The following is a 20644-nucleotide window of genomic DNA, read 5'->3' on the forward strand; positions in this document are numbered from 1 at the left end:
GGCTTGAGAGGGAGAGAATAGGCTGGCCCAGCTCCACTAGGGCTAGCCTGAAGATAGAGGCTCCTCCGTCCATAACTGTCATCCTTCGGCCTGGGAGGGAGGGAATAGGTTGGTCCAGCTCCACTAGGGCTAGCCTGAAGATAGAGGCTCCTCCGTCCATAACTGTCATCCTTCGGCCTGGGAGGGAGTGAATAGGTTGGTCCAGCTCCACTAGGGCTAGCCAGAAGATAGAGGCTCCTCCCTCCATAACTGTCATCCTTCGGCCTGGGAGGGAGGGAATAGGTTGGTCCAGCTCCACTAGGGCTAGCCTGAAGATAGAGGCTCCTCCGTCCATAACTGTCATCCTTCGGCCTGGGAGGGAGTGAATAGGTTGGTCCAGCTCCACCAGGGCTAGCCTGAAGATAGAGGCTCCTCCCTCCATAACTGTCATCCTTTGGCCAGGGAGGGAGTGAATAGGTTGGTCCAGCTCCACCAGGGCTAGCCTGAAGATAGAGGCTCCTCCCTCCATAACTGTCATCCTTTGGCCGGGGAGGGAGGGAATAGGCTGGCCCGACTCCACCAGGGCTAGCCTGAAGATAGAGGCTCCTCCCTCCATAACTGTCATCCTTCGGCCTGGGAGGGAGTGAATAGGTTGGTCCAGCTCCACTAGGGCTAGCCTGAAGATAGAGGCTCCTCCCTCCATAACTGTCATCCTTCGGCCTGGGAGGGAGTGAATAGGTTGGTCCAGCTCCACTAGGGCTAGCCTGAAGATAGAGGCTCCTCCGTCCATAACTGTCATCCTTCGGCCTGGGAGGGAGGGAATAGGCTGGCCCAACTCCACCAGGGCTAGCCTGAAGATAGAGGCTCCTCCCTCCATAACTGTCATCCTTCGGCCTGGGAGGGAGGGAATAGGTTGGTCCAGCTCCACCAGGGCTAGCCTGAAGATAGAGGCTCCTCCCTCCATAACTGTCATCCTTCGGCCTGGGAGGGAGGGAATAGGCTGGCCCAGCTCCACCAGGGCTAGCCTGAAGATAGAGGCTCCTCCCTCCATAACTGTTATCCTTCGGCTTGAGAGGGAGAGAATAGGCTGGCCCAACTCCATCAGGGCTACCCTGAAGATAGAGGCTCCTCCCTCCATAACTGTCATCCTTCGGCCTGGGAGGGAGTGAATAGGTTGGTCCAGCTCCACCAGGGCTAGCCTGAAGATAGAGGCTCCTCCCTTCATAACTGTCATCCTTTGGCCAGGGAGGGAGGGAATAGGCTGGCCCGACTCCACCAGGGCTAGCCTGAAGAAGAAGAGCCCTCCCTCTAGTCCATCTGCCTTGGTCCAGGCCTCAGAGGGAGAAAAGAATTGCTGGACCTGATCCCCTCCCCTCCTCACCATTCCCTTCTCTTTTTGTGTCTTGTCTTTTAGGTTGTAAGCCTGAAGGCAGGGAACCGTCTTATTAAAAATAATGATTGTAAGCAGCTCTGAGAGCCATTAGGGCTGAAGGGCGGGGTATAAATAACGTAAATAATAATAATAGAGAATCTGCTTGTTTGCTAGGATTGGAATGTACAGGAATCATACTTCTAACAGAGGCTTGAGTTTAAAAGACTGGTCTCTGTAAAAGGAGGGGGAACCTAGAGAGTTATTGGTATTTTTATACTGTATTATGGGTTTATGCTTATTATATTTTCACATGGTATCATATTAGATTGGGATTGATGGGGATATATATACATTGTTAAGCCATAATGTTAATGAAAACTGTTGTGTGGCTGAGTTCTGTGGTCCAAGGCCACAGGTGCAGTGGTTGAGAAAAGGCACATGAGAGCTTAATTGCTTTTAGGAGAGCTGCCAGAATCCCGGATGGGAGGACACTGCGCAGAAAAGGGCGGGAGAAGGCTGTGCCGGAAAGGGCTATCCAATTAATTAGCTTCATTGGTAAATAGAGTGGGGTGGATTCATATGGTTATAAAAGGGATATGCTTATACTTCCTTTCATTCTTGACAAAAAAGTCACTTCTATGACATGTATCTTCTTCTTCAATAAAAGCTATTCTTTTTCAAAGTACTGCCTTTTGTGTTTCAAGAGGGGCTGCAATTAGGACCCTGACAGATATCTCTCTCCCCTTCCATTCCCCCTGCTATCGCAAAAGACCTGGAGAGCATACTAAACCAACCACAGAACCTTTCCCTGCTCTTGTGTAATGCCAGGTCAGTCAAAAATAAAACACACATAGTCCATGATCTCCTACTGGACCAAGAGGCTGACCTGGCTTGTTTCACGGAGACCTGAGCAGTGAGCAGGTAAGGGGAGTGCCTTTGGTCCATAAAGACAATCTTTCCTTGAGCAGGATACCTATCCATATGATGGACCACATCGAATGTATTTACCTCAGCTTAAAGACTAGGGAAAGACTGGTGATTCTCTTGGCCTACTTCCGCCCCGTTCCTTAACAGACTCCCTAGCCAAGCTGACACAACTGGTCTATGAGCTGCTGCTGGAGTCGCCTAGGCTTTTGGTCCTGGCCGACCACAACATCCCTCTCAAAGCCCCTTCTCAGCATGCGCAGGGATTGCCAGGGCCCAGATGCTGCTGCTTATTCCACTAAGGCCTTTGTGGGAAAGGAAGGTATGCGCCGGGGGTTCAGTGGTCTCCCCTTCCTTCCCTCCATTCTTCCTTTGAGGAGACTGCAATGGAGCCCAAGATGCAGAGCTGGACTCAGGAGGGAAAGGCAAGAAAGGAAGGCTCTGCTTTGGAAATCAAGCTCTCTTTGTGTATCCTGTGTATTTGTGTGTATGTGTGTTTGCCTCTGCTGTTCTTATGGCTGGGAATGGAGGTGAGGACTGAGGAGAAAAGAAAGGTTCAGTTTTGTGCAAATGCAGAACTTCTGTGCATTAAAGAATCCAGTGTGTTGAAATAGCAAAGAACTTTACTGAGAACACAGAGTCAGAACTGCCCACTGCAAGCCCCAAAACCTCTTCCAATCCTAGCCCCCACCTCCAGTTCCCACAGTCTATGCCCCACAGGAAACAAGGTCCCCTTTGCCACCCCCAGAAACTAGCCCTTTCTGTTAATACAAGCCTTCAACTTTCTTCAGCCAACATCCCATACATTGCAAAAGCTATCATTCCCATAACTATTCTAGACAGCTGCAACAAATCCCAGCTCCCCATCTAGATAACCTATACCACAAACCACAACCCCCAGCCAAATTCACAACCCAAAGCAACTATCTATACTATTAACAATTAAAATCTAAACTTAACAAATTACAACAGACATCTGGACAGACAAACCTTACAAACACAATCACAAGGGCCTTTTCTTGGCAACACTGAATTAAATTTTATATATATTCGTTATTGACAAAAATAAAGTGGCTTCTCTTCTTTGTGTACTCTCTGATGTGTCACTTGGTTTGACTTCTGAGAGAAACATTTCCCACACTGCTGGCATTTGTATGGCTTCTCTCCTGTGTGGACTCTCTGATGTATCACTTGGTATGACTTCCGAGAAAAACATCTCCCACAATGCTGGCATTTGTATGGCTTCTCTCCTGTGTGGACTCTCTGATGTAACACTAGGTATGACTTCCGAGAAAAACATCTCCCACAATGCTGGCATTTGTATGGCTTCTCTCCTGTGTGGAATCTCTCATGTTTTACTAGGTTTGGCTTCTGAGAAAAACATGTCCCACAATGCTGGCATTTGTGTGGCTTCTCTCCTGTGTGGACTCTTTGATGTACCACTAGGTCTGACTTCTGAGAAAAACATTCCCCACAATGCTGGCATTTGTATGGCTTCTCTCCTGTGTGGACTCTCTGATGTGTCACTAGGTTTGACTTCGAAGTAAAACATTTCTCACAATGCTGGCATTTGTATGGCTTCTCTCCTGTGTGGACTCTCTGATGTGTCACTAGGACTGACTTCATAGAAAAACATTTCCCACAATGTTGGCATTTGTATGGCTTCTCTCCTGTGTGGACTCTCTGATGTTTCACTAGGTCTGACTTCTGAGAAAAACATTTTCCACAATGCTGGCATTTGTATGGCTTCTCTCCTGTATGGACCCTTCGATGCATGACAAGGATTGACTTGTAAGCAAAATGTCTCCCACAATGCTGGCATTTATGTGACTTCTTTCCTGTGAGGATTCTCTCATGACTCAAATCTTTTTCTGTAAAGAAGCACAGTGACAGATAAGACTGAAAATCAGCGTTAAGAGAGGAGGGTGTTACCCATGATTTAGCCCTCATTAACCCCTCCTTATTAGAGATTAAATTAAGAGAGTTTCTGTTAGTAACCCAAGCATGACCGTACTACTTATGCCCCTAAATCCATGGAACAATTGTATCCTTATTTATAGGAGTTAACAAAGAAGAGATTGGAGGGGGACTTAAGGGAATCACTGGAAGCAGATAGTCAGAAAAAGGAATGTTGCAAAAATATTCTATTAAACATGTGGAGAAATAGTTTGATTGGCAAGTGGCATTATATCCTGTGAGACTGCCATAAAGTCCTGAGTCAGAGACCAAGGCATGATGGAAGCTAACTGCAGAGGTCCCTTCATGCTGTGTGGCACCAGGAGATGACTCACAACCAATACAGTATACAGCTCACATGTGGATTGGTGTGGATTAGAGTTGTGTGTACAAGGGATGGTGAAGTTGATGGAAGTTGGAGAGGAGAGCTTGCAAATAATTGTATTATTAGGAGCAGGTAACTGTTAAAGTTGCCAGATATTGGGCATCTGCGATTATTTGTAGCAGATTTTTTTTGGAACAGATGTAGAAACACCCATGTAATATCTTGAAATAATTATGACCAAGAGTCAGGCTATTACATTTTTATACAACTTCCATTTTGGAATTAATAGGATTGTATACGGTGTTTTCTGCACTATATCCATTTGACTGTTCTGTTTTATATGAATCATTTTAGAAGTTTGAAGTTAATGAGTGGGTTGCCACTATAAACACTATAAACACGCCATGTGCAGCTTGTATTCTGCTTGAAATGTTATATAACTCAGCTTGGGAGATACTCGATTAGGATACAACTTTCTAAGCAACCGTGCCAAAGCTACTATTTTAAGTCTATATTTCTCAAAGTTATTTGGGACAATTTTTACCTGCCAGGTTTAGGATTTCATTTTATGGATTGATGTTTAGCCTTATTGCTACAATGCAAATTACTTCTTGTGATGCTTTGTGTGTTTTTCAAGCTAGGCGATCCTGGCTTTGCTCCTGCCTTCCCCTCCTGGATCCCAGAGGCCTGATCCCCTTCCTTTTCTCCCTCCGCTCTCCAACCCTGCCTCTTGCCCATCTGCACTGCTTTACCATTTGACCTTCAGCATCTCTTCCCTGCCTTTCTGTTTTTCACATTGCCTCCATCTCTCTATCACAGACACACATCCACAGAGTGTGATGCACAAAAGGGACACTTTGAGGCTCATTTCTTGAGAAAGGCAAGACAATCATTATACAACTAATGCATTAGGAAAGGCAGAACAAGGAGTCTGGGACCTGGTTTCTGATATTAGTGAGGGTCAAGTTTGAGGGATGAGCCTTAAAACAACCTTAAGGCATCTCTAAGACAGGGATGAACTACTGTTGGTCACATTGGACCCCAGGGGATCTCAGGGGAAACCCCAAATTGTGTTGCCTAAAAATATGGTATAATGTTTTGCCCCTCAATATCCCACAGCATCCCTTTGTGGAAGTGGAGGCCATTTTGCCACTGTTGGGCCCTCTCTGATCCATTGCAGGGCCAAGGGAGGCCTTTTCCCCATGAAGCCTCTCCAGAGCCTCAAAAGGCTGGAAGAAGGGCCACAAAAGCCAGGAAACTTGCTCAGGAATGGGCTGAGGACCATTTAGGGGCAAAAAGCATTAATCTCCATGGCTCCTTCCCACAAAATTCCAGAATTGGCAGTTTAGGATTGGATATTGAGAATCCTTACAAAGAGGAGAACAATAGTGCCTCACTAAAACTAGAAATTCCAAGATTCCACAGGAAGTTGTTATGACAATTAAATTACGTGTGAAAGGGAACTAGGAATGGTAGTAGAGCACAAGTTGAACATGTGTCAACAGTGTGATGCAGCAGCTAAAAAGGCCAATGTGATCCTAGGCTGTATCAATAGGAGTATAGTGTCAAGATCAAGGGAAGTAATACTTCCACTCTATTCTGTTTTGGTCAGGACTCACTTGCAATGATCCTGTGTCCAGTTCTGGGCACCACAATTCAAACAAATGTTGAGAAACTGGAGCATGTCCAGAGGAAGGAAACCAAAATGGTGAAGGGTCTGGACACCATGCTCTCTGAGGAATGACTTAGGGAGCTGGGTATGTTTAGCTTAGAGAAGAGAAGGTTAAGAGTGGATATGACAGCCCTGTTCAAGTATTTGAAGAGATACTGAGTATGGAGCAAGCTTGCTTTCTGCTGCTCTAGAACAAAGGACACAGAACAATGGACGCAAGTGTTAGGAAGGATCGAATCAGGGGAATTTAATTAGCTCAAATTTACAAGAGGCGTGTCCTAACAACGCACGCAGCGGATTGGGTCCCTATGTATATACCAGAGGTCATATAGTCCAACCCCAAGAAACAGAGACTGCAATGTCAATGAGTTGCAAATAAAACATAAACATTTATTAAAGCCACACAACCAAAAAGGGATCACACACGCACACGCACATTCAATGCTAAAGCAAGGGAGGGGAAGAGTTGGGGGTAAAGGAGAAAGGATAGAGGCACCGTTGAAATATTTACCTTAGGAGTCTTCTCCAAGCGACAGATGTGAGGGATGTTGGTAAGTGAACATGGCAGCGAGGAACAGAAAGCAAGCGGCAACCGCGATGGCTAGGAGCTAAGTTCCAGCGGGCTAAGCTAACAAGAGGCCCGAAAGAGACAGTGGGCTTTGGCTTGCCCAAGTGATTTCAGCAGGGCACAGTGCCCAAGAGAGCACCGGAGCGATTGCTCGACAGAGTTGAGGTTTGGAACTGTAGCTCACAAAGCCCAAAGGAGGGCTGGAATCTGGGTCTTATTTATACTGCAAAACGTATCCTCAGGCTATAGCTACCTGCGGAACAAAGGTCTTCATGGCTATCTATTGACTAAGACTAAAGTTAAACAATGGATACACAAAAGGGTCTGCCACTTCTTTGGGAGAAGACTACTATGTAGATGGCTGGGTACTTAATACCATCAATAGGTGAGGCAAACTTCCTTTGTCCTCATTCAGGTTGCCTGCGACAATGGCAACTCCCAGAACTGGTTTTAAAGGTTTAAATCTACCTTTCTGTTTTAGCCATGGCCTGCTAGGCTTGTTTGGCTACGTGGTCAGCTCGCTTTTGGGATAATGGCGGCTGTGATGGGGTCAGTCAGGGGTCATGATTTTTGATCGCTTGGTACCCAAAATTTATATAAATCCAAACTCGATCACACAAGCCACAAGAAAAAAGGTTCCACCAAAATATTAGGAGGAACTTCCTGACAATAAGAGCTATTCAACAGTGGAATATACTCCATCAGAGCATGGTGGCATCGCATTATGGTTATTATTATTATTAATTTCAAATTAATGGACATGGAACAATGGATGCAAGCCACAGGGACAAGAGATTCCACTTAAACCTTAGGAGGAACTTCCTGATAGTAAGAGCTCTTCAAAAGTGGAATATACTCCCTCAGAGTTTGGTGGAGTCTCTTTCTTTGGAGGTCTTTAAACAGAGGCTGGATGGCCATCTCTTGGGGGTGCTTTGAATGTCTATTCCTGCATGGCAGAAGATTGAACCGGATGGTCCTTGTGGTCTATTTCAACTCTTTGATTTTACAATTCTAATGTGAAATCATAACACTCGGACAGTGAATTATGAAAGGGCCCTCAGTCTTCACAGGAAGTGAAATGGATTCAGGTTCCTTACCCACAGAGGCTACATTTCCATAATTCTCCATCATCACATAACTGTACATCAGTCTCTGTTTCTTCGTTAACAGTTTCCATTCCTCCTCAGTGAAATATACAGCCACATCCGCAAAGGTCACCTGCAATAGAAAATAGCCCTGATCCAGAGAGTGACTAAACAAAAGGGGAGGAAAGCACATGGTGCATTGCAAATATTATTTCAACACTTCAGAATTCAGTCCAGGAAATAAACTTTACATTCTGCAAGAAAGCAAAAAGCTACAGCCTTTGAGATCCAGTTTGTCTCGAATCCTTTCAATATAATATACAATATGATAAACAATATAATTTCGGCCATTTCTGGAATATTATTGATTGATTAACATACTGGCTATTCCAACATGTATATTAGTTTTCATATAGCCATATTTCACCTAATTTCAGAGGCAAATTTCATTTTTAATAAACAGTTCTGGGGAGTACTCTGGGCTTGAGGGCCACTGGGCCCACCCTCAATTTAAGTCCAGAGATATTCTTCCATATCATCCAGCATTTCACAGATGGCGAAAGCAACACACATGTGGACAAGCAACACCAGAAGTGGGTCAAGATGGCCAAAGTTGTTAATGATAAAGATCACACAAGCGAGAAAGGGTACAGCATTTTGCTTTTGGCTTAGACTCCTGGCAAGGGCGAGACCCTGCCCCCTTCTCTCCTCCCCTCTCCCCTCTTTTGCATTGATGGGCTGTAGACTCTTTTGAACCTGGAATGCACTTTGCAGCAACTGAACTGACCTGAGGAGAAAGGAGGAAATGGGAGGAGGAGAGTGAAATAGGACATTTCCTAAGCCCCTGAAAAAATGAGGAGACAGAGGATTAACGAGGACTCTCTCTTCCAAACTGGGACAATATCTTCTTCGCTTGCTTTCATGATCCAGCCCAGACACAGATGAAAATAACAGTCAGGATGGCAACTTACCAAAGAGCTGTTAACCCTCGGCAGCCTCTTTCTGTTGGAGCCCAGCTCCCTCTGCTTGGCCTTTGTGTTGGCCATCAGGTGGGCAGGGGGATCCTGGTGGCCCTGCACTTTGGTCACTTCCAGCAAACAATGTCCCAATGCTGTGTACAAGGGGATCGCTAAGAAGTTCCTGAGAAAAGAGACCAGGGTAAGGCTTGGTTTAGCAAGAAACCCTGCAGCAGTCAAAGACACAGAGAACAGCATCCTGCTGATGACATATGCAGGTAACATATGCCTCCTTTGGGCCGATGTAGAGGTGAGCATCCCCTTCCTCCCTCTGCACCAAACAAAACCCCCTGGACCTAGCACAGACTCACTGCAGCTCCCCTACACAACAGTTACTCCATGCCTTGTGAGAGTAGCTGGGGATCAGGGGATGGGGAATAGGAAAGGGTCCTGACTATGTCCTCATAGCTGGATGTGAAATGAGTGCATTATCTGCTGAAACCTGCAGAGGTCCACAATGCCCTCAGAGGAAGATTTCTTCATTTTGCTTCTGACTACAGAAACACAGCTGGATGCTTCTCTAATACCTCACACCAACACTCTCACCAGGCACGGAATGGCCATGCGGGATGGCTTCCACAACTGTATGGTAGGACCTGGGTCACTGAATGGCCAGTTGTAGTCTGATTCCACTCGGAGCAACACTGGAGCATAGAGGGTTTTGCTGGGTCAGGCTGTCTGGCCTGGTGGTTCCTCATTCTCCCAATGGCCAAACCGGCAGAACTCTCTATGCTCCAGTGTTGCTCTGGGTGGAAAGGGTCTACAAATGGTCCTTCCCCAGGGAGGCCCCCGGTCAAGAAGGGCAGGAAAGGAGCTCTCTCTTCTCAGGTTGCTCCCCTTCCATGGGATCCAGCCCTTCTCCCAGGATCAGGGGGCACCAGAGGATTGACCTGATGGAAAGGGAGCACCCAATTCCCATGGCAGCCTTCTGCATGCAGAGAAGTCACAATTCTGAGAGTGTCTTTGCCCATGTGGAGAGTGCCCATTTTCCACACTGTTGTCTATCCATCTTGTCTTGGGAATATCCTGTTCCAGCCACATGCAGGTCTAAATCTTAGCCTGTATCCTATGCCTAGTCCTGATCAGAGTAGAATCACTGAATCAATTGGGTTTATCTACATGTTGACCCACCAGTCACTTATGGTTTCAGTGGGTCTGCTCTCTAGGGTTAACCAACAGGATTCAGGACTCCTCAGATTTTTAAATTCAGGAATACAAATTTTTCATGCTGTGTCATCATCACTGATGAGAATTTGACTTCTCTTTCACACAGAGGAGGAGGGGAGGGCCTGCTTTATGTCCCAGGTGGAGAAGCTCTAGCTCTAGGGCTGGATGAGACATGAATTACCTTACAGATCTAATCCATGCCCTCCCATCATCATGGCCCCCTCCCCATTTAAACACTGGTCAAAATAATTACTTTATTTTTGCAGATGAGACTGTTTTTCTAAGTTTAACTGCTGCGTTTCCTATGTCAGTCATAGCAGGAGCATGAAGTATGAACCTCCTCCCTCTTCTTGCTAAAGCCACATAGAAACTGAGGCATATACATTTGTGTGTATTGTTTCTGAATGGATCTATTGTTAAAATCACAATTTCTTCATTTTTCCTTGAATATTTTTTAAAAAGATGCAAACTGCTGAATACGTTACACTTGATATAACAAATATCTATAAATGTATAGGTTTATGACTTGAATATTGCACCCTGGATTATGCTCATTTGGGGTAAATGAAGACGTATATAAATTCATTTTATAAACCCAGTGAAACTAATATCTCACAAAGTTCTAGTAAACAACACATACACACACAGTTCCCATAAAAAGGACTCACTTGCGCACTGTGTGTCTGAGGTCTGGAAATCTCCCTTCCACCTTCTGGGAAGACAATGCTGTTAGAGAGCGAATTTGGGGCTTTATGCCTGCAAAGCATGGGCTCACTCACTCAGCTGCAACATTTCCATACAATTCTGGACTGAAACATTTAAACAAAGGTCATCTTTCAGCTCCAGGAATAAAGACCTACCTTCAGTACAAAGACACTGACTTCTTCAGCCCCAGAAAGGCCTCTTCTGCAGTCCTTTATGGCCGGAGCTTCCCTGGGTCAGAGGCCGTCTCTTCAGCCGTAGACAAGGGTTGCTCTGAGTGCGAAGGAGGAGGAGGTCCACAGGGCTGAGGGAGGGAAGGCAATGGGAAAAGGTCAGTGCCAATGGCCATGGAGGGCAGAAGGTGACAATGCCTAGGAAACTCCTCTGAGTCCCAGCCCTAGGAATGAGTGTCAGGAGTTAGTCCAGGGGCTGAGGGGGTCTCCTTTCCCAAAGGGGGAGGCAAGGACCGGTGGACCCTCCCCAGCTAGGGCCCAAAGGGAGGGTCTCTTTCCCCACCTCTCTCTCTCTCAGCCCCCAAAGCCCAGCCTCTCCACTGGTCCTGCCTCCCTTCCTCAGACCCCCACAGGCCCCTTCCTTCCTTCCTTCCTTCCTTCCTTCCTTCCTTCCTTCCTTCCCCCCAAAATGGAGGGTCAGAGGCACAAAGGGACACACAACCCTCTTTTTGGCCCAAGGAACCTGGCCTCCTTCTCGCTCTGGAGCCTCAGAGAGAGAAAGAGGAACCTCTGTTCTGTTGGGGCGTGTGGAAAGACGTGCTTTGTCCACCACGACCACCTGCAGAGTTGAACCACATCGACAGGACACCAGGGAGAAGGAATCTGTGGAGATGTCTGCAAAGGTATTCTGGTCAAGAAGGAAATATTCCTTCACCACTGCAAACGGACATGAGCTCCAGGCTTGAGAAATAACTACAGAACAAGCCTTCACTCTTCATGAGGACTTTAATCTTCGTTTGCAATATTTACAATATATATATATATATATATATATATATATACACACAGTGTATTGGACAACCGTCTCTAATACACACTATTTACACCAACCAACAATAATAACACAACCTGTGATGCAGCCACAGTAACACCATCCACAGAGAGGCAGTTGCTCTCACACACCAACTGTCTCACTCTGTCTCTCAGTGACAGTTAGGAAGGACAGTTGACAGTTGCATCAACATTCCGATGATGCACTGTTCGAATGCTGACACATATAACTGCCACTAGAGCTGTATATAACGTGCACAACATCTCCACCTAGTGGCCACATTCATGTCATTTCCTGACATGTTCAACTGAGGTGAATGTTCCGGAACATTATTCCCCACATTCACAAGCAGCACAAAATGTCCACCAGAACACAAAATGGCTGACAGAAACGAAAAAGTCCACCGGGACACAAAATGGCCGCCAGGACACAAAATGGCTCCCTCTGCCTCAGTGCTTGGCAGTTGGCAGCCTTCAGGGAACCCAAAATGGAGGATGAAAGGGCCCTAAAGTCGGAAGGGACCCCAAACAGGATTTGCAAACTTAACAACACCTAAACATTTTCCTGATGCTATTGAAAGGAGGAACCTGATCCCCTCCTTAATTACAATCAATAGTGAAAGATATTAATATTGATATTAAGAGTGCCCATTGTCCACAACACAGCTCAGGTCTTGACCGCTCAGGGAGGCCAGTCCAGCTGCAGGTGGCCCTCCGTCCGTCCATCCGTCCGTCCTCCTTTCCTTCTGCATTCCTCCTCTTTTCCCCAGCATCAGCCCCTTTCCCAAGAAGGCTGCATCCGCAATTAGAAATAAGACACTTTGACACCGCTTTAACTGCTCGGTGCTATGGAATCCTGGGATTTTACCTTTGGGACATTAGCCTTCTCTGCCAGAGAGCTCTCATGCCACAACAAACTACAAATCCCAGGATTCCATAGGATGGAACCAGGAGAGTTAAAGCAGTTTCGAAACAGATTATTTCTGCAGTGCAGATACAGCCTAAGTTGGTTGTAAAAGAATAGAGGCACCCAAGTCAAATTTTTATCCTGTAAAAAATGGTTTTGCTTTTTTAAAATATAAGCAGTTTGTTTTTCTGTCTAATCATTATTTTTGTTGTACTTGTTTGTTTCTCTTTTTGTTTGTTTCATTCTTGGTAATATGAGTTATTCTGGTCTGTCTCCTTCCTTCTTGCCTCAAAATCTATTAATAAGGAAACTAAGGAGGCTTTTAAAACCTCCTAAAGGAGCCACTTTTGGCCTTGTTTGGGGGACTAGCCTCCTCTTAGAAGCCAAAGCCTAATGTTTGTGAAGCAGAAGAATAAGGCTTGTATTAAAACTATCCTCCCCATTTCTGATCCCTTTTAAAACCCATGTTCCCCAGAAGGATCAGAGCTGTGTATTACGAAAACCCTCTCAGAAAACATACACACAAAAGACACACAAAGAGACACACTTCCTTCCTTTTGGCCCAAAGAGCCTGGCCTCCTTCTGACTCTGGAGCCTCAGGAGAGAAAGAGAAGCCTCTGTTCAACTGAGGCTCAGAGAAGGTTCTGGAACATTATTCCCCACAGTCACAAGCAGCACAAAATGGCCACCTCTGTCTCAGCGCTTGGCACTTGGCAGTTTGAGGCCTTCAGGGAAGCCATAATGGAGGAGGAAAGGGCCCCAAAGTCGGAAGGGTCCTCAAACAGTATTTCCAAACCTTAACAACACCTAAAATGCCAAACCAAAAGAACATTCCCAGAGTTCCATAGCACTGAGCCATGGCCATTACAGTGGTGCAAAGCAAGAAGGCACAGGAAGGTGGCATTAATGATGATTAAGGTCTGGCAGCAGCTCTATCCTCCCCCTTAGGCCTGATAAAATCATCATCATCATCATCATCATCATCATCATCATCATCATCATCATCATCATCGCTACAGCATGAGCGCCACCATTAAAAGCACTGGAATCCCCTTTGGGACTTCAGAGAGAGTGGGCCATGCCTAGAAGGACTGCTGGGCCTCCTTCCTCCCCTCCTTAATGGCAGTGGCCAAAGAAAAGCACCAGCAGTAGACCCAAGCCAGGCCCAGACAGACCTCAGTGCATCAGTGAAGCCTAGTGGTTCCAGGCCGTGTCCCTCTGCTGTCGCTTCACTCCCCTCACTCCTTCCTCCCTCCTGTCTGTCTCTTTATCTCTCCTACACTCTACTCCTCTCTCCTCCTTCCTTCCTGTCTATCTGTCTCTTTCTCCCTCTGACACTCTGCTCCTCTCTCCTTCCTTCTTTCCTTCCTTCCTCCCTCTCTGTCTGTCTCTTTCTCTCTCTTACACTCTGCTCCTCTCTCCTTCCTTCCTTCCTTCCTCCCTTCCTGTCTGTCTCTTTATCTCTGTTACACTCTACTCCTCTCTCCTCCTTCCTTCCTGTCTCTCTATCTGTCTCTTTCTCCCTCTGACACTCTGCTCCTCTCTCCTTCCTTCCTTCCTTCCTTCCTTCCTTCCTTCCTTCCTCCCTTCCTGTCTGTCTCTTTATCTCTCTTACACTCTACTCCTCTCTCCTCCTTCCTTCCTGTCTCTCTATCTGTCTCTTTCTCCCTCTGACACTCTGCTCCTCTCTCCTTCCTTCCTTCCTTCCTTCCTTCCTCCCTCTCTGTCTGTCTCTTTATCTCTGTTACACTCTACTCCTCTCTCCTCCTTCCTTCCTGTCTCTCTATCTGTCTCTTTCTCCCTCTGACACTCTGCTCCTCTCTCCTTCCTTCCTTCCTTCCTTCCTTCCTTCCTCCCTTCCTGTCTGTCTCTTTATCTCTCTTACACTCTGCTCCTCTCTCCTTCCTTCCTTCCTTCCTTCCTTCCTTCCTTCCTTCCTTCCTCCCTTCCTGTCTGTCTCTTTATCTCTCTTACACTCTACTCCTCTCTCCTCCTTCCTTCCTGTTTCTCTATCTGTCTCTTTCTCCCTCTGACACTCTGCTTCTCTCCTCGGTCACTTTTCCGCACGCAGAGCTAAATAGAGAAGCAGAAGCTCCTCCTCTTCTTGAGGCTGGCTAATGGGGGCAGAGGACCTGGAAGACCCCACCCCCTGCCCCAGACTCACATTTTCTGTTCCAGAGGCCATTTTGATTTCTGGCAGCCATTTTGTGTCCCTGGCCCTGATTGGCTGGAATCCCAGTCCCTGCCTCCTTGTGTTCTGGCGGCCATTTTGTGCTGCTTGTGACTGTGGTGAATAATGTTCCAGAACCTTCTCTGAGGCCTCAGTTGAACAGAGGCCTCTCTTTCTCTCCTGAGGCTTTAGAGAGATAAGGAAGCCAGGCTCCTTGCGCCAAAAGGAAGGAAGTGTGTTTATTTTTGTGTGTTTTGTGTGTCTTTTCAAATAGACACAGCTCTGCTCCTTCTGGGGAACATGGGTTTTAAAAGGGATCAGAAATGGAGAGGATAGTTTTAATACAAGCATTATTATTATTCTTCATAACATCAGGCTTTGGCTTCTAAGAGGAGGATCCCCCCCTCCCCCGCCAAAAGGCTAAAAGTAGCTCCTCTGGGAGGTTTTAAAAAGTCTCTTCAGTTTTATTATTAAGAGATTTTAATGCATGAATGAAGTTGACAAACCAGACCATCTCATATTACCAAGAATGAAACAAACAACAACAAAAATAACAAAACAAAGCGCTTAGTTTTTGAAAGTAAAAGCATTATTAAGAGAGGGAAAAAACCAGACTTGGGCGCTTCTACCCTTTTACAACCAGCTCAGGCTGTGTCTGCACTGCAGAAATATTCCAGTTCGAAACTGTGTTAACTCTCCTGGCTCCATCCTGAGGAATCCTGGGATTTGTAGTTTGTTAGGCACCAGAGATCCAGAGCCACCCCAAGGCAAGGCTCTCCAGGGCTCTCTTGGCCCTCCTTTGCTTGCAAATATAGTGGGGCCCTGGTATACGTGGGGGATCCGTTCCGCCCCCCCGGCGTATACCAAAATCCGCGTATGCTCAAATCCACACGTGCCAACATTGGGGACAAAAGTCCCTCTCCTCTCCTCCCCTCCCCAACTTTTTCCCTCCTCACCGCCACGGTCGGGGGAAAGGCCGCGTGGGGATGTTGGAGGCCAAGAGGGCTCCAGCCCACCATCCGGCCCTTCTGCGGAGGTGGCAGTGATTGCTGCGGTGGCAGCGAAGAGGAGGCAGAGGATCAGCGCCAGAGGCCTCCTCTCCACCTCGGCCTGCATGCCTCCACTGTCATGACGCTGAAGGGCCGGGTGGTGACCCAGAAGCCTCTTGGCCTCCAATAGCCCCATATGGCCCTTGCGCCATGGCGGCAGTGGAGAGGGGGCCGAAGAGGCCTCTGGCAGTACTCCTCGGCCTTCGCTTCACTGCCAGCACACTTGGCCTCCAGGAGAAACACCTCGCCTTTCCCCTGGCCTTGCCAACGAGGAGCCCGAGGTGGCGGAGCAGCAACACCAGATGCCTCCTCAGCCTCCTCGCTGCCACCGCAAGCACAAAAGGGCCAGGTTTGGGTGTTGGAGGCCAAGAAGACTCCAGCCCAGCACCTGGCCCTCACGCAAAGGCGGCGGCGGAGAAGACGCCTCTGGCACTCTCCTTGGCCTCCTCTCCGCCATCACCATCACCACCACAGGAGTTGCCGGCGGCGACGGCGGAGAGGTGTCTGAGGCTTGGCCTCCTCACAGCCGCAGCTCCACTGCCGCCACCAATGCAAAAGAGCCAGGTGCAGCCTGGAGGCCTCTTGTCTAGCTTGTTCCATGTTTTTGTTTTATATACTGTTTAATTTGGTTAACTGCTATTAAGGGACATAGCTATGAGATTCTATGATATGGGGTGCACTATAAACCTTTTAATAAACGAACAGGGATTGCAATCCTATATATTCATATTATCAGACATAACTCCAGAGAATGTTAGCCTTTTGGATGCCAGAAGGTTCCTCTCATTCTTCAATGCAAGAAGCAACACCTCAGCTGCCTTCTAGAAGATAAAGCAAAAAGGCTTCAAAACCACTGAAGCCTTGGGCAAGTCACACTCTCTCAGCCTCAGAGGATGGCCATGGGAAACCCACTCTGAAGACACCTGCCAAGAAAACCCCTTCAGAGACTCCCATAAGGTCACCATAAGACCTGGAAACAACTGGAAGGCAGACCCCAAGAACAACATTGGGAAATAGGTGCAAGCCTTGCCTTGGGAAAGTGCAATGACTGGGCTCCAGTCAATGAAGGTCTTCTTCAGGCAGAAAAAGGAGGTTTATGCAAATGCAGAGTGACATCACTGCTACGGAAGGCTCTCTTGACCAATCAGAGAGCAAGATAAAGGTTCTTCTGGAAGCTTCCGTGAGAAGGAGATATAAGGCCTGAGAGACCAAGAGACAGTTGGGGGAATTGTGTCGGTTGGAGATCGAGAGAGAGAGAGTTAAAGAGCGGATCTTGGAAGTTAGTCTCAGAATTGGACGCTTGGGTTTATTTATTATTTAATAGCTTATATGAATTGAACATTATATACTTACAAATTTTGTACCTGCAAGATTCTTATTCTTATTCTTATTCTTATTAACCTTTATTTATATAGCACTGTAAATTTAATATCTTGTATGACTTATATTTCAGTTATGTTTTGTTATTAATAGTAAATACCTCCTTGGAGTATCTACTACTCGACACTCCTTTTACACGTGTCTTGGATCAGTTGATGCTTAGGAAGATCAGTAAAGAAGGAGAAATAAGGTTCCTTAACTGGTCCCAGTGTAGGTTAAGGGAAACCCTTTTATAATTCACTGGATGATGGCAGCGAGATTTAAGGAAGTTAAGGGTCTGCTGGGCTAAGAGCCATAATGTCTAAATGTCTAATTAACAATTTGTAAGCCACTCTGATAGCCTTTTGGCTGAAGAGAGGCGTATAAAAACATTATTATTATTATTATTATTATTATTATTATTATTATTATTATTACAGGGCTGCAGTTTGGCTGCTTGGACCACCGGAGATCATCAAAGTGAGTCATTTGGAAAAGCCCATCTAACTCCAGAAAATAAAGGTACTTGTGGAGTTTATACTCTGCGTCTTTCTGTAATAATAGCTACAAAACTGATAATAGCATTTGGGACATTTAGTCTTTTAAAAACAAATATGGCAGATTAAAATGCTGCTTTAAAACCTCTTTCCATCTGCCAGCTTTGTGCTGGTTTTGGGGGGAAATGAGAAAGTGTTGGGAGGGAGGGACTGCCAACACAATTAGGAGATGCATTGCAGGCTATGGACAGTTTGCAGCCAAAAAAGGTCCAAAACACACAGCAGCAATAATCCAGTTTGAGAACGTTTTAACTGCCCTGGCCCAGTGCTAGGGAATCCTGGGAACTGGAGTTTATTGTGGCACCAGAGCTCTCTGACAGAGAAGGCTCGATGTCTCACAAAACTACATTTCCCAGAATTCCTTAGCACTGAGCCAGCGCAGTTAAAGCGGTCTCAGATTGGTTTATTACTGCAGTGTGTTTTGGACTTAGGTGATCCTTGGCAAGTCACACTCTCTCAGCCTCAAAGGATGGCAATGGCAACCCATCTCTGAAGAAACCTGCCAAGGAAACCCCATGATAAAGTTGCCTTAGTGTTGCCTAAGTTGGAAACGACTTGAAGTCACACATGAAGAACAGAAAAAAGTGTGCACTTATTTCTCAGGTTGTACATGGGAATGGGAGGCAGTCTGGTGCAGTGGTTTGAGTGTTGGGTTACAACTCTGGAGGCCAGGGTCCAGTGCCCCACTCCTCCATGAAACCAGCTGGGTCCCTTGGACAAGAAGTCACACTCTCTCAGCAATGGCAAACCTCCTCTGAACAACTCTTGCCAAGAAAACCCCAGGAGAGGCTCCCCAGAAGTCGGCAATGACTTGGAGCACTCCACAAAACACTACAAAGCCTCAAGAAAGAGCCAGCGTGGTTTAGTGGCTGGAGCACTGGACTATGACCCTGGAGACCAGGGTTCGAATGCCCTCTTGGCCACGGAAACCCACTGAGTGACCTTAGGCAAGAAGTAGCACTCTCTCAGCCTCAGAGGGAGGCACTTGCAAAACCACTTCTGGACAAATCTTGCCAAGAAAAGCCTGAGAAGGGCTTCCCTTAGGGTCGCCATACGTTAGAAACAACTTGGAGGCACACAATGACAACAAGAGCAGTAACACCACTAACACAAGGCAGCTAGGGAGAAAAGAAGGAAGGAAGAAGGAAAATAACAAAGAAAGAAAGAAAGAAGATGTGGGAGTTGTAGTCCTTGGTTCAGAGGGATAGGAGGGGCCTTACTGCAGGGCAGGACTAGTGTTGCTAACAATCCTCGAAAATATTTCCCGGCATGTTTTACCAAAATCCACGGAATTCCCCCCCCCCCCCCCAAATATTACACGGAATATTCAGTCAAAATCCCTGTAACGTTCCCGTAATGTTAATAATAATAATCATAATAATAATAGGATGTATTTATATATTTATTAATATGGCGGATCTTTTGCAAATAAATGTAACCCTAATTGAATAAAAATAATTGTAACTTATTTCAACTCTCAAAATTACCATTGGACCAAACAAAGAATCTTTCAGTCCTTCTAATACCTTTAAGATATTTATTTCGACATGAAGGGGGTCCAGGAAGCTTTGTGCCAAATAGAAACGTGTTCGGCTGCAACCACACTGCATAAATAATCCAGTTTGACACCCCTTTAGCTGCCCTGGCTCAGTGCTAGGGAGCCCTGGGAATTGTAGTTTTGTGAGACATTGAGCCTTCTCTATCAGAAAGAGCTCTGGTGCCACAGCAAACTACAATTCCCGGGATTCCCTAGCATGGAGCCAGGGCAGTTAAAGCGGTCTCAAACTGGATTATTTCTGCAGTGTGTTTTGGACCTTTGTTATTATAAATGCTCAAGATCCAATCCATACTGCAGAAATAATCCAGTTTGAGACTGCTTTAACTGCCCTGGCTCAGTGCTAGGGAACCCTGGGAATTGTAGTTTTCTGAGAAAGAGCTCTGGTGCCACAATAAACTACAATTCCCATGCATCTGAGGCAGTACGCTTAAGTCTAGGAAAGCTCATGCTGGCAACTTTTCTTTCGTGTGTCTCAAAGGTGCTACAAGATCTATCTCTGTATCATCATCACCATTATTATTATCATTATTAAATCCAAATGCAGCAGGAGAAGTGGACTTAAATTGGCAACACTGATGTACTGTAGACTCTTTCTCTGGGGCTGTGATCTCTAAGTGTGGAGGCAATTCCCTTGTCAAACCAGGGGATCCTGGGAATTGTAGTTTGTCGTGACATGTATGTGTATATATATGTGTGTGTGTTGTGTATATATATTTGTGTGTGTATATAAGAGCCTTGTCTCCCGCACGTCTGCCCTGGCTGAGCTTTTCCTGAGGGCGGGGGGGGGGGGGGGCGGACGACCACTCTCCTCTCTCTGATTGCCTGAAAACTCTTAGTGTGACTCCCAACAGGACTGGTTGCTCTGTAGCCTCGCTCTCAGAGTCAGGGCCACTGGTGCCAATTTCGGGAGTTTGTCCCGGAAATTGGGTTGTTTTTTTTCAGGGCTGGAGCTGAAATGTGCAAAAGTGCCTGAATCTCCACAGAATAGAGCCAGGCAGGAAACCACATGGAAAGCACTCAGAAATCCCAATTTCCATGTGAAAGTCACAAAATTGGCAACAGTGTACCTCTGTTCAACTGAGGCTTCAAAGAAGGTTTTGGAACATTCTCCACACTCACAAACAGCACACAAAATGGCCATTGGAACACAAAATGGCCTCCAAAACACAAAATGGCCACCGGAAAACAAAACGGCTGCCAGAACACAAAATGGCTGTCTCTGCCTGAGTGCTTGGCAGTTGACATTTGAGGCCTTCAGGTGAGAGAGAGAATGA

The sequence above is a fragment of the Sceloporus occidentalis genome, unplaced genomic scaffold, assembly GCF_023333645.1.
Source record: "Sceloporus occidentalis isolate IW3139 unplaced genomic scaffold, rSceOcc1.0.p SCAF_86, whole genome shotgun sequence".
In the NCBI taxonomy this organism is placed as follows: domain Eukaryota; kingdom Metazoa; phylum Chordata; class Lepidosauria; order Squamata; family Phrynosomatidae; genus Sceloporus; species Sceloporus occidentalis.